The sequence below is a fragment of the Symphodus melops genome (assembly GCF_947650265.1).
Source record: "Symphodus melops genome assembly, chromosome: 1".
NCBI lineage: Eukaryota > Metazoa > Chordata > Actinopteri > Labriformes > Labridae > Symphodus > Symphodus melops.
Window position 1 is genome coordinate 12,193,254 of NC_136691.1, and position 14,890 is coordinate 12,208,143.

General features: G+C 38.2%; 1 protein-coding gene across 1 annotated transcript in view; it reads right to left on the reverse strand.

Annotated features, from left to right (window-relative positions):
• Positions 1-503: 503 nt before the first annotated feature.
• The window catches only part of LOC306819314 (3',5'-cyclic-AMP phosphodiesterase 7B-like), a 116,702-nt gene continuing 102,315 nt past the window's right edge, over positions 504-14,890 (reverse strand). Inside the window, exon 13 of the mRNA XM_079336867.1 lies at positions 504-514. The gene's annotated coding sequence lies outside the window, so the exon portion shown is untranslated. The remainder of the gene's footprint in view (positions 515-14,890) is intronic.

Sequence of the window (14,890 nt, forward strand, 5' to 3'; positions counted from 1 at the left end):
GCCTGGACTTGACATTTCACAGCCAATAGCATAGCATTTTAATATTGGATGCAGCACTCTATTATTTTTAGGGAGACATATTTTATCAAATGCAATTCATAAATTAAACTTCAAATTTTTCCATGAATGACATTTATTGGTGATGTGTTTCCTTAATTCAATTAACATAAAACATAGACCTTTAAACCTTATGCTAACCGGCAACTTTTATCATCGTTATTAACTTGTTTCATATATTAAAATATAGCTTCATTTGGAGGTCTGAGTTCAGAAAGCAAACACGTGGTGGGTGCAGGCAACACTTACTCTTCTTAATGCATTTGGGGTGGTTTGAAAATAAGGAATATTTGGATGTGGATGTATAATAATATAATACTGCATCAACTTTTTTTATTTCCCCAGCTTGAAACAAACACTGATGCTAACGTCACATTTGTCTTCATTGCTAGGTACTAATGTTCATTTTTGACCATCTCTCTCCTTCCCTCCTCCCTGGATTTCTGTCCTCCACTCACTTAAATTGACTGCACACACACACAAGCACAAGCATGGTCATAAATTATTGCTCTAATTTCATTGGCTGAGGCTGCACAGCCAAGAACCAATGAGAGCAAGGGACAGGTCTGTGGTCTGCTGGCCTGGTGAAACTACTCAGTGACTGAATCATCTTGGTATGCCAATTCATGTGCACCACACACACACACACACACACACACACACACACACACACACACACACACACACACACACACACGCAGTCACAGGGCAGATGAGGAGAAGAAGGACATGTTTTGAATACAGACGAGTGAATCTGTCTTGCATCTGTCTCATGGAGAAGGAGAAGCTGAAAAAGGATGCAGGAAATATGACATCAGTATTATTACTGATCACTTAATTCTGTGCTTATGTATGTGTGTCTTGTCTGCTGGACCTCCTCCTGTTCTCCTCTTCTCATTACACCCATTATATATGCCATAAAGCCCTTTCTCCTTCCCATGCCTCTGTCCCTCCCATGTTATAATTTTTACTCAAAATGTGTATATTATCAGTTAGGGTCCAAATATTCCCTTCCTTCTTTCGTTTCATTTTCTCCTATTATTTTTTGTCACAAGCTAGTTGCTGATGTGTCTTTTCATATATCTCAACCTTCCTGTTCTTCTTTCTCCTGATATCATCTTGTCTCATTTTCTTACGTCCTCTTTCCTTTCCTCATTTCCTCACCCTCATTTTCCTTCCTGGTCTTGCTTGTTGCTTCCGTCTGATGGAGTAATTGGTTTCTCTGGGCTGGTGTTTTCTTTGGAAGGATACGCAGTGTACTCACTTTACAAGCCTCCATGTTCAGGCTTAGATCTGTGACAGATGTGAGATAAAGAAAGAAAATGCTGAGAAATATATACATTAAGCTGTGAAGAAAGAAATGTTTCTTTTACACCCATCTCTAAATGAGTAAAACAAGTTTTGATTGGATGGTCAAGAAATCGCGTGTGCTTTAAAAGAGATGAATGAAAGGATGGTAAGAGTTGTCAGTAAAGGCCTCCCACCACTTTGGTGAGCATGCTCTGTCTCTCTCTGTCAGTAATTATTAACATCACACCTTTTTTTTTTTTTTTCCACAAAAAAAAACAAAAAAGCTACCATGCCATGGGCTGAAGTTACGCTGCATTACACCACTTTCATCATGGTTGCATCATGGGAGTGATCAGATTATTTGCAGAGATGGGATGACAGTTCCTCACGTCATAAGTGGTTGTGGCATATGTGGGGGATATCACAGAAAACAGAAATAACACAACAAATACCAGAATTCACCCATTTTAGAAAACCTTTTTTTCCTCAATTTCAGTGATCCATGCTTTTTTGTCCCCACTTTTTTAATATGACACAGCTGTTAGGTTTTTTAAGGTGCAACAAAAGAAATGAGAGTAATTTTTACAGTAATGCACATTTATTTCTATCCACCTATCCATGAATCCATCCAAGTTGCAGATGTTTTATTCATGATTTAGGCCAATAGAATCAAATCTTTCTTCTCTTCACTAAATCAAAGTCTGCTTTTATTGACATTTACATTTTGCCATCACTTTTTTTACACATCATTTATTATGCCAGTGGTGGCCTTCCCCATTCTCGCACTGGGCTCTCTGGGTTCTCTTCTGCTATCGTAGAAGGATTTAAAAGGTATAATGCATAAAATCAACTTTTGCTGATACCCTTCCTGATCTCTCACACAGCTGTATTGGCGCCATATTGACCTGCTGCTGATGCAAGTCAGACTTTTTGTTTACTTTTAACATGAATAAATCAAATTAGCAAAACACATGGTGGCTCTTAATATGAAGCAGTTACAGAAAGAGAGAGAGACTAATGTCATTTGATGTAAAGTATTTACAAAAACACCATGAAGTTGTTCATAGGTTTATAGCTGTAAACCAGCTAGCCCCTTGACGGTGGAACTTCCAACAAAGTAGCTGCTCAAGGAATGCTACACTACTGCATTATTATCATTTTTTTGTCCAAGATCAAAGGGAAAAACACACTAAATGAACCCAAACACAGCCAAAGAATGCTAAATGAAACTGTCAAAATGATGGTATTTTTCAATAGACGTACAAACAATCAATTAACAAACAACGACCAACTAAGGGCAAAAAGAAGACAAAAGTGCCACAATCCCAGACTGGAAGTATGAAAAACAGTTCCTATTCCACACAATGTCTCCCGATGTTAGCAGTGGAGTTTTGCACTGTTTGAAGACCAGGTGTGCTTACTATAGTCTGCAGAAAATGCTGTTTTCAGAAATTCTTTTTTCATTTTTTCAAACAACTGAACATATTTTTCCCACTCGATTTAAACCCCAAATTTGCTTGTCAATGTAATGAGTGATCTTTCTTTCTTAAACATCAGTAAATTAAAAACTAACAAACAAAATATATAAACCCGCCCTTGTGTCTCTGTCTAAGAGTGTGTGTGGTACTATTTGCATGGATGAAGAAGCCTGTGCTCAAGCCAACTACAAAAATGGGACAGATGCTATTTTGAAAAATCCTTCACAGGGTTTCATTTATCCTCCCCATGTGCCAGATGGGTAAGGTTTGCCTCACAGGACAATACAATGAGTCATATAGTATAGACAATCACAGGAAAGTATCTGAGAGTGGATTTATTAAACCTTTCTTTGTCCTGGCACTCAGAGGAGATGGAAGACTGAAATATTTTAAGTGGAGCACGGTCCAGGTTTGAGTGGTCGGCTTCAAATTCAAAACAACACCTCTGTATTCTCTTTTATCTAATCTCTGTGTAGGCAGCAACTTTTCTGTTTGAAAACTCACTTTTGAAAGTCAGGCTCTCCATATATGTTTCTGCTATGATATCAGTTGGTTCTTATAGAAGGATTTGATACTGTAGCACACACACAAACAGACACACTCTGCTTTTTAGATAGTGTTGGTGTTCTTTGAAATATTGCCACTCTTCTCTACTGATACAGCCATTACGTAAAGATGCTGACTCCCTCATTGTGCGAGCAAAGAGCTTATGCGGTGCTGACTGGAGGACTGAAATGTCAAGGGCTGTCAGAAGAACAGTTTCATCAGATACTGCAGATCTGCAGTCCCTGTCCAGACCGCCCAGATGACTTCACATCAAACCTTGGTCAAATATGAGCTGTGTCTTTTTTATCCTGCATTTTTACCTTTCAAACAGAAAGTTGTATAGAACTACTCTCAGTTTACTTTGAGTTAAGCAAAACAATAAATACCTGCTTTTTAAAGGAATGTTTACATGCTAACCTGTCTGGTGTCATGTGAGGTGTTCGTCACAAAAGACAGAGAGGTGCTACTGGACATGCAAAAACTAAATCATAGATACCGTAAATTCCGGACTATAAGCCGCTACTTTTTTCTCACACTTCGAGCACTGCGGCTTCTACTCCGGTGCGGCTTATTTATGGATTTTTTATGGGGGACAATGAGCTTCTGCCGCAAAAACATTTGACTTCGTCACGTCGGATCTTAATATCAGTCATTTTGCGCTTCATGCACGCACCCTCATCATGGAAAACACACGGAGAAATACATATGATGCAGCTTTCAAGTTAAAGGCGATCGAGCTGGCTGTCAAAGAAGCTAACAGAGCTGCTGCACGTTAAGATGACACTGACAGCGACAACAGAGACTGAGGAAGTGAGTAATGAAGTCATTCTGAGGCAGTGAATGGATGGACTTTTTCTTGTGAAATATATTACGGTCATCTTTTTCATCAGCCGTGTTACAGACACCGTCGGCTAGGCTTCGTATTGTAACGGTTCATGTTGTAAAGTCAGTAGTTGATAATGTGTTCATAATTCCGATTATGTGGAGAGTCAGTGAATGCACCAGCGAGAACGTGTTGAGTGGCTGTATGAGAGAACGCTGGGGGAGAGAGTTGGATTGTTACGGCAAGTTATGTGTTGCTCTCTGCTGTAAACGGCGTGGTCACGGCCGACAGTGATCGGGTTATTAAAAGTTATTATTTGAACGCTCTCGTCGTCCTTTAACGTCCGTACGGACGCTACAGTATTTGCGGATGTTACCGGTAGCCTACGTCTGTGTAAATAGCTCTTGTTATAGCGTGGACACCTGCGGCTTATAATCAAGTGCGGCTTATATATGTACAAATACATTTATTTACTTATTTTTAGCCGGTGCGGCTTATATCCAGGTGCGCTCAATAGTACGGAATTTACGGTACTCTTTTTTTCTGTTATAATGTTTTTCATGAATTCTCAACCCTGTTGAAAACCTCTGGGTTCAATGTCTTAGAACAACAAAAAATAAATCCCAATTTTAAAGTAAGGAGACAATATTATGTGGCTTGACAAAAGGTGACAAGAACTACGTTTTTCGTTGTATGAAATCTGTCCAAGTCAAAGGGGTGAAAACTAAGCTACATAATGCAAAGCAGCACTTACTGTCTTAGAAAAAATGGTCACAATAAATTTATTGAATGCACATCTATCCTGTTTTTAAAAAATAGTTCAGCAATAATGATTGAAAATTAAGTTGGAAATGTCATTATACATCTGATTGTGATTTTTGTGCAATGCTTGGATATTTATTTAGTGTCAGCAGTAAATACAAGTCCAAATTGAAACAACCAAAATACAAACTTTGTATTGTTTCAGTCCGATATAGGAAAAAGTTATTTTTCATGTGAATTGTATGTTTTCTGAAATAGATCTTTACATTGCAAACAGATGTCAAGGTTTACTTCTGGCACACTTGTTCACAAACGTATTTCCCTGAAAGCCCCCTCCCATTGTCCTCTGGCAATGTTTTACAATAGTCATCCTCAAAGAATAGCATGCAGCGAAATTGTTTCCCCTCTGGTGCCTATGTGTCTACTGTCCACTCAGTGCAGTTCAGGGGTGTGTCGAACAGGGATGGAGTCGTCTACAGGAGGAAAAGAACAGACACTGGGACAGTTCAAACAATGGCTTTGGCCTGCTTTGGCTATTTTAAGAGGCTTCCTCCACCTTTAGCCTCACCCCAAACTTCACCTGACCTCCCCTGTTAGTCCAGCTCCGTCTCTCTGGTCTCGTGCTAACAGGAGTATAAACTAAACCACTGCATGAGTCATTCAGTGTAAAGGACTTTGATGCTGTTTCTGGCTCCATGATCTGATCTAAACAATAAGTGTTCTCATTTCCAATCTTTTGCAAAAAGTGACACGTTGAGATGCAGAGTGTGTATTTGATGAAGTGGGCTTTCCATAAATACAAACATTATCTGCAATTTACATAGCACAGAATGGCTGCTTTTTGTAATTAAGTGAAAATTCCAAAATATGTCTGTCCGAGGTTTCATTTGAGGGGGCCATGGATGGTAAAACCATGTAGGACTTTCCCTCAAGATGGGCCAGAACTCTGACAGTGCTTTTCAACAGTATAGTTTTCTTAATATGTATGCTTAAAAAAGGTATTTCCTAATTTGCTCCCTGGAATTGAAATAATGTGCATTCTTCATTAAAGTAACTTTGTCTTAATGATTGTGTTTTTGGTCTTGTTGGTCTTGCTCTTTTGTGTCATCATGGTCAAATCTCCTTCTGAAAATGTTAACTTTAAGACATTTCCTGCCTGGCTAATGGGTGAAATAAAGAATAGAAATTTGACAGTTTGGTAGAGAGAAAGCATAAGAAAAATGGCATGATGAATGGCCATTGGACGTTTTCAGGCTAGAGTTAAATTTATTTAGATTTGCTTTTTTAGAAGTAATATACAGAACATCAGAGTAAATGCAGTTTTTCTTTTGTGTATGAACAAATTCAAAAACTGCTTCATGCTGAAAATGATCCAACACAAGAAATCTACAACACACACCAAATGTAACAGCGCCCTCAGCACAGGAAGCCCAGCCTTCTGATGACAGGAAGCAGCCCTCGCCATGGAGACAGCAGTCTGAGTGGGTGTCCTGCAGGTCACACACATACACACGCAATCAAATGCCATCTATGGAAGAGGTAAGGACTTAGAAATCTGTGGGGTCAAAAAGAACTGATGCAGAAATCTCTTCCCTGTTTATACAGACCATCACCTTTAACCAGTGGAGTGCACACACACACTTTCTCTCGACCCTGTGGTCACCACAGCTCTTTAAATAGATAAGAAGAACAAAGCCTCTGTCAGTCCACAAGGAGAGAATCTCTACTCCTTCCCGTCTTTTGATCTCTCCTCTTTTAATCCCATTTTATTTTTGTTCTTCCTAAAAGGACTCAGGCAGCAGCAGCATGCAGAACAGGATTAGTTTAAAAAGGTTCCCTACTGTGCAGCAGTATGATTAAAAAATAAAAGGAAATCTATGTAAGTTAGCCAATGTCACACTGCTCTGAACCCTTATAACAATTTTACATTGGAACATAAAGTGCATAAATCCAGTTCTTAATGGTAAACAAAACACTATCACATAACATACTTGAGTAAACCAAACAAAGCAATCATAAATCTTAACATAATTTGTTAAAGTACTTATATTGTACCATATACTGCACTAAACATACAAAAATATGTACCGAAGAACACCTTATAACATTGGAAGTGAAAACAAAATATATTGTACACTGCTGCATGCAAATTGTAATGTTACAAATAAGTTATCAATTCCCATTCAAATATCTTCAGGTCCAAGTAGCTACTTGGCGGAAGTCTTGTATTTTCAATATGATGTTGTGTATTGGTTTAAAAATAAATTTAAGCTTCTGAACAATAAAAGCAAGTTCCAAATATATTACTTCAACAAGATGCACAGTTAAAGTAGATGGGGTTTTTTTACAGATGGTGGAAAAGTTTAACTGCCACACGATACAAAGTTGGGAATTTGTTCATTTTACTATTTGACCATGGCCCATCAGCATAGAAATGACAACCATAACATTGGTAAGGGGTCCCTTGGTACCACAAATTGTTACAGACTTATATCAATGATCAGCAGCGTCAGAGTGTTGTTATTCATTCTGCTGCTATAGTAGCAGCAACTTGAGAAGCAATAATGATTGCATTTCAGGAACAATTAGGCCTGCAATTAAAGTAAGAGAGTTTAAGTTGGGTGTTCAGGTTTTCAAAAGGGAAGTTTTTGAAATGTTCACATTTTGTCTCAGAATGGAAACACATTTTGTTTACAATTTTACATTCATTTAACAATACACACATGTAATACCATATATGTCCCATTCAAAAACTGTGTCTTATAGAAACCTCAGACCCCTGTTCATTCATGAACATTACTGTTGTTTCCGCCAGTGTGATAATGGTCTGGCTCCATGCTGACCCGAGCCTTACGCATACCTTCCTCATACTCCCTCCAAACCTAAAACAAAACATTAACCTTTTTCACCCTCTTAACCAATCACCCCTCCCCTTTCACAGTATGAAAACAGGTGTTCACTACTTTCAATAATGACATCAATGCCGTTCTTTGATTTGTGACGTGAGTGTTGAGTTAATAATCTATGGGATTCCAAGAGACACAAAAAGGCCTTGAAGTCATAATACATGTAAACTCTCACGAATACCAACATAGTCTTATACATATACACAACAAACAGCCAAACTCCAAATCACTCAAAACCACTAGCTAAAGTGTTTAATGCTCTCCCCCTAAACATATAGATAGATAGATGAACCTGAACCGGCGACCCTCCGCTTCCTAACCTAAGTCCCTATGGACTGAGCTACTGCCGCCCCCAATTAAATAAATAACAAAAAATTAAGAATTAAGAATTAAGATATTTGCAAAATATGTCAGTTTTAAAGAATCTGGTGGGACCCTTAATTTTAAAGGAGCATCAGCAACCCGAAGGGTCTAAAGTCGTCTATAGTCCAAACGTTTCTATTTATTTAGAGGTCAAATCAATCCAAGACCTTCAATGATAAAGAGGTTGACAAAAGCTTCAAAACACGTGAAAGAATTTGTTATTGTGCATACTAGCCAATCAGAATAGGCCAGGGGAGTCAGAGTGGAAGAGGTCAATTGATTAAAAGTGTCTGTTCCAAAAACAAGTAATGCTGTGTTAGTATCGGTGGAGATATGTGGAAAACACTGCACAAAGCAACATGTTCAAGTTGAGATATGGCAACATGTTGTATCATGTCAGTGTCTGGATGAAAACATCATTTGATGTGAGGTTGCGTATTATACTGTAGACATCAAATCTATTTTGTTATTTATTGTTTTGCCAGATCTGTATTATTTTCCGGCAGATCTTACCATGCATACATTTAGATCAACTTTCAGTCACATTATTTTTATGAACAACAGACATACCTGGTTGATATGGATTGTTCTTTAAGTTAACATGAAAACAACATTGATGGCCAAATCCTTTTTTTTTTAATCACATGGCGAGTGTTTCGCTAAAAAAACAAAAACATTTTATCAGGTTTGATTGTTTCCTGGGGAAACATTGTTTGAAAATGCTGATGACTCCTACACTTGAAGGATTGTATATTTTCTGTCTTAAGTGAAATGCAGGCCCAAGTGTATGACCTGAGTCTTTGTGTCCTGTTTTTCTTCTGTAACTTACCATGATGCCCAGCACTACTAGCTTGCTAAGAGGTTAAGCATGCTGTGTTTTGCTAACCTGTTTTATTTCACTTCTCCCTACTTTTCAGAGGAATTTTTAGTACCCTGGATGTTTTCCACTTTTCTATATTCATGAGAAAACCCTTAAAGTCTTTTCTGCTGAAAGGAGAATACTAGGGACTGTTTTTCATGTTGCGTACAAATTGTAAGTCATGCTAACTAAATGGTTTGTCAGTCATCTGTGTGTTAATTTGAACCAAAAGCCATTTCAATTAGATTTACAGTACAGGATCTATCCTAATACGTACTGTACAAGCTTAACAGCCTACTGCTTCTCCATTGTGTCATTCTGCTGATAGTTTTTAGGTCTGTCCATCTGGATGCAGGGGAATTTTCCTCTTTTCCTGTTCGTAATGCTCTTGCAAAGAAAACTGCAAATTGCCTATGAATCGAGAGCCAGCTGATTTTTGGGAGCTAATTTCTTTGGCGATACCTTGCTGCATGCTTTCATGGTCGCTTTTGCACTTTTTACTGTGATCAGATGTGAAACAATGCATTTATAATTACAGATCTAAAACCTCTTGAGGATCCTTGTACATCCTGTAGACAAATGATTCATTGGACATTTTCCCTTTCTTCTTTTTCTGACTATGCATGCAGTCATTCTCCCACACCTCCCCTCTATGTACACCAGATACAACAGTGAAATGAGAGCCAAAACAATCAGCCACTGACAGCTTTGAACATCTTGATCCTACAAAGAAAAAAAGATGTGAACAGAACAACAGCACCAAGACTCAGAGGCAGGAGACAAATGAGAACTGGAAGGAGATTATCACTGTTCAGGTTATGCTTAACGATTCTGTGTTGTGCTTTCTTTATGTAATACTAACAATACAAAAAATGAACCAATGCATAGGGCTCTCAAAACTTTGTTTCATATCGTAAGATTGCCTATACATTTATTATGACAAAAAAGTTGCCAGGCTAGAAAATGAACACCTAAACAAATGATTCATTTGATATTTTCTAGGTATATTATAGAACTTTATTCTGAAAAAACCCAGCAAGTCTGAAAACAAAAAATGAGAAAAGCACAAACAAAATATATGCCGAAAATTCTTATGTAAAAAAGCTAGTATTTTAAGCATGTTTTTGCCAGACTCTTCCAATCACAGTAAAAAGCGTAGAAATGAAAAAGGCATATGCAATATTGTGAAGAAAAAGGCCACAATGTCTTCCAAGACATTGTTCACAATATTGCATTTGCATTTTTCATTTCTACGCTGGCGTTAACATCACCCAAACAAACATAACTAGACTTTCAACCTTTCTTCACATTTATACTCGAGCTTGGTAATTGAAAAAAGATGCTGACAAACTTCCACAACTCATCGTCTTTTCCCCTTAAAAGCTGTCTTCATCTCAATCTTTCATCTCTTCTTTTCCTCTACCTTCCTTTTCTCATCGCCACAGTCAGTCGTGTTGTATCCTGAGCACATCATCCCAGTGGGCCAAAAGATGGCTGCTCTAGGGGTGTTTTGAGGGCTCGCTGAGCCCCTATACAGCCCTCTCTCTGTTTGTGTCTCTCACAGATCATCTCTCTCTCTCTCTCTCTCTCTCTCTCCTTTAATTCCACAGTTGGTTTCCGTGGCACGACTGACAGCACCCTAGGACAAGTGCTGAGCATCATTTTCATGCACTCCAAAGATAGAGGGTTATGCAATACACACAAACACACAAACACACACACGCATGCACGCACGCACGCACGCACACACACACACACTTTAATACTTAATGCCAAATCATCCAATTAGCTTGGAAGCGGCAGAGGAGAGAAAGAGCTTATAAGTAAATGGATAAAATGTTCAATACTTTTTGACAAAGGTCCACAACCGTTTTTTTTTCCGCTTGTCACCCGTATCAAGAATCCATATCAGGGGACATGTTTACTGAATGAAAAGAAGTCCAATAACATATTGTTGGTGCTTTTGGAACAGAACTATAAAATCACACAATGTTTGTTTACAAAGCCCCAGCAACACATGCAGACAAACAACTCTGGATTTAGCATTAGGAAAGTAAGGAGCTAGACTCACGTTACAGTAACGCACAGAGTAAATGAATGAATGTGGTTTTACAATATTAGAGCTTATGATTGAGTTGGTTGGCTAAGTTAATGTTGGTGTAATTTGTGTTTTAATGATTTTGATCAGACATAATACGATTTGGAACAGTTTGTTTGTGAATGAATGCTTTAAAGATAAGATGTCAATTTTTTTTTTAAATTCAACTGTTGTTCACAATTTAAGAAATGCTGTATTAGTATAGCACTGGTGGGAAGCTTCAAGTAAAAGGAAAACTGGCTTTGATCAGATCAGGACTTCCATTGAATCACGGGACACAAACACGCTCATTGTCTGCCTACAAAGTCTTCACATTTACAAGGGGATGCAGCTAATTAGTGAAATGACATCAAACCATTTTATTTTCCCTCGGGAGTGTTGGCTGCAGATTGTGCATGATTGTTTGTTTGTAATAACGAGTTTCATGGGCAGCAGAAGAATCTCCGGAAAGTGTCCCATTCTCTCAGCACAGAGTCAGGAAATGCACTGGGACAGGGCCTTATTGTCATGAAGTGACAAGGAGGGTGTGTGTCAGTATTTGTGTGTCTGTGTGTGTGTGTGTCAATGTCCTTTTAAAATTATAGTAGTACTGAATGAAGGTGCAGCCCAGGTGAATTGTCCTTGCACTTATTTGATAGGTAAATATTAGTTGTGTTTTTGTGTATTTTAGGTCATGGTATAGATACATAATGGATGCATGAAAGGATTCATGAATTAATAATGACAAATACACAATAAACCGCAGCTTGGATAATTAAATCTTGATTGATCAGTCGTTATATAAGAAGTTTGAATATGTGCCGTTGTAACCTATATTAGAAGGACTGTCTGTTGTCACACAGAGTGCAGGTTGTACTATCGGTCATGGACAGAAAACTAATGTCAACAGTTAAAGACGTCACATGGGCCCTGTGACACAAACTAAGAAGGGTCAGGCACTCTTTGTGTTGTCAGGCATGTTTGATCTTTTTTGTTTGTGTTCCTAGAGCTGGTGTGTCAATAGCTAACCAATAAAATGGCAGGAAAAGGGCCCAGCCTTAAAAATGAGTGAGGTTAAAGATAGAGGAAAACATGCACAAGCACGATATGATGAAGAAAATATAAATGACATGAGCTTAAAAATACAGAGCGCATCACAACTGTGAGAGAGGAGTTGACACAAAATGCACATATAGTTAACTATAGTTATTATTTTGAGCCATTGTGAGCTGCTTCTTGTAAAACTTTTTGACCTTGTTGTAGATAAACCACCACAGGCCGTTTACATAAAGTTTGCTTTCCAATGAGGCCAACATGGAAGTGTTTTTGACTTATATATTTTCTAAAGGCCAACATGGTGGGTGCACTGATTTCATGAAGAAATCCAATTGTATCCAATTCTATACCATAGATGTCACATTTCGAGAAAAATTACATGCAAAGTGCGCTCAAAGAATTTCCAGACTAGATTTGGATGTCATTCACCTACAAACCAATGGGTGATATCAGCTGACTATCAACTTTATGGTCTGTTTGTATCACTGTTTTCAGAGAACCTCAAAGGCCTCCACAATATTTCTTGGGCTTTTTTCCCCCATTTATACACAGTTTTATTCCTTTACTGTAAATCCCATGTTCTGTTAAGAAAATTGGTAATGGACATTAATCTGTTTATTCAACAGGCATTATGTGACGTTATTACTGACAAATAACCTAAACAATCAGTTACAATGGCCACTGGATGGATAACTTAAAGTTATAAACCAATATATTCAGTTGAATAATGCGTTAGGAAATGCTTGAAAAAAGGGTCAGAGTACATTTCACCTTCAACATCTTTTCCTTTCTCTTTGAGTTATAACCTTCATACCGGAGCATCTAAATTTAGCTTACTATGTTCCTTTCCTTACACCCCCGCCCCTCCTTACCCTTCAAAGTTTCCCTTTTGTCCCTTTTTTATCCTCCAAACATTGTTTATGTAGCAGGGCAAGCAGAGAATGATCAGACTTTAAAGTGAAATTTTAAAGATGAGAAATTAGAGAACGTTTTTCAGGAAGGAAAGGAAACTTAAACAATGCTTGTGATGTTAGGTATAGTTTATTCCTGTATGCAGATTTCTGGATGTGTGTGAAGTAGTGTGTGCAGACAAATGCTTATTTGGACAATGACCTGGGGAATCGTAGGCCAAGCTAAGCCATCTGGTCCTTTAGCCTGGTTCTGACCAGTCAGCATTAGGTATGCAACTCTTCCTCTCTGTGTGTTGCACTTTTCTCCTCCTTATGCCTACATACACACACACACACACACACACATGCATCCACCCACACACAGACAGACAGACAGGCCTTGGCTCTGTACCATCCCAGCGGAGCTCTGATGCAGCCATGCTGGAGGCGACAGGCCTGACATACTGTTCCACCATGACATGTTGGCTTCGTTATTTCTCCATTCAGAGGAGGATTTGGTGTCATCCTGCCCTTTCTTACATGGAGAATGAGATGAAGCTTGGTGAGCCTTTCCCCCTTGAGACATAAACAGCAAGAGATATATTTTAACATAATATATCATAGGGAAATCAAATCAATGTTTATCAGTATGCAGCACATAAACCCAGATTTACAAGGCTAAATGTCCACCCTTTTCTGATTGGGACATTTCTGTGTGTGCTGCTGAAATTCAAATGTTGGTTTTGGATTAGCAGGGAAATGTGGCTGCTAAACCATAACCAAGTTTAGGTGCTTCATACAGAGTTCTAATAGTTCGAGTTTTAAATAAGGGAGTCCTTAAGTTGGCTGCCACATCAGCTCAATCAAATGAAAGCATTTTACCAAATGGAAAGTCAATCAGGCCTCTTTAAAAAGTACAGCATTAAGTTGAATACAACATTCAAATATAGGGGTTGTATAATATGTAGGGCAGGTAAATTGACTGCCCTACAGGACAACCACATTGTGTATGACGTTGCAAACATGAAGACATTGGTACATTGGAGTTTTGAGCTAGTTGTTTAAAATGAAGTGAACATACAATAGTCTGTACTGCATTACATGGTAATTTTAGGCAATATTCAAATCATCAGCTTTTAGAAACACAGAACCTTATTGGGTACCCTGTCATTCGGAGAAGAACACCAAGTTGTGTGATCACTTTTGTGTGTTTACTCAAAGAGCCAATTACTCGTTTTATATTACTTCCTGCATAGTGAAACTAATAGCAGGTCTTTATTATCGTAGCTCACACATTGAGATTCAGAGTTTTTCAGCACAATTAAAAAAATCAAAAGATGTGTGACCATTCTACAAAATAGAGCAGTATAAATATAGCGAGTGCAGATTGACTACCAGGCGTCTGCTTGCACGGACAGTCTTCTCTATTTCATTATAAACTACAAACTGATCATATGACATGTCTGTGGGAACATTGTCTGTTAAAGTTTTCAATGTTAAAGAATTGATATGAGCTACTGTTAATTTTTGGAGTATTAATACCACCAAGGCTACAAAATCTGTGATTTAGCCTAATCGTATTGAATCTCTCTTATTTCTTTGCAGTAATACACATAACTAAGTGTTTCAGGAATTAAATAGCTGAGGAAAATTACACAACTTGTTGCTGTCTTTGCATGGTGACTCTTGTACTCTACCCCTATTCACCCACTATTTGACTGTCACTAAACCAACTCAGCTGACAGGTCCATTGTATGCTTTCATTCAAACTATTTAATTAAGG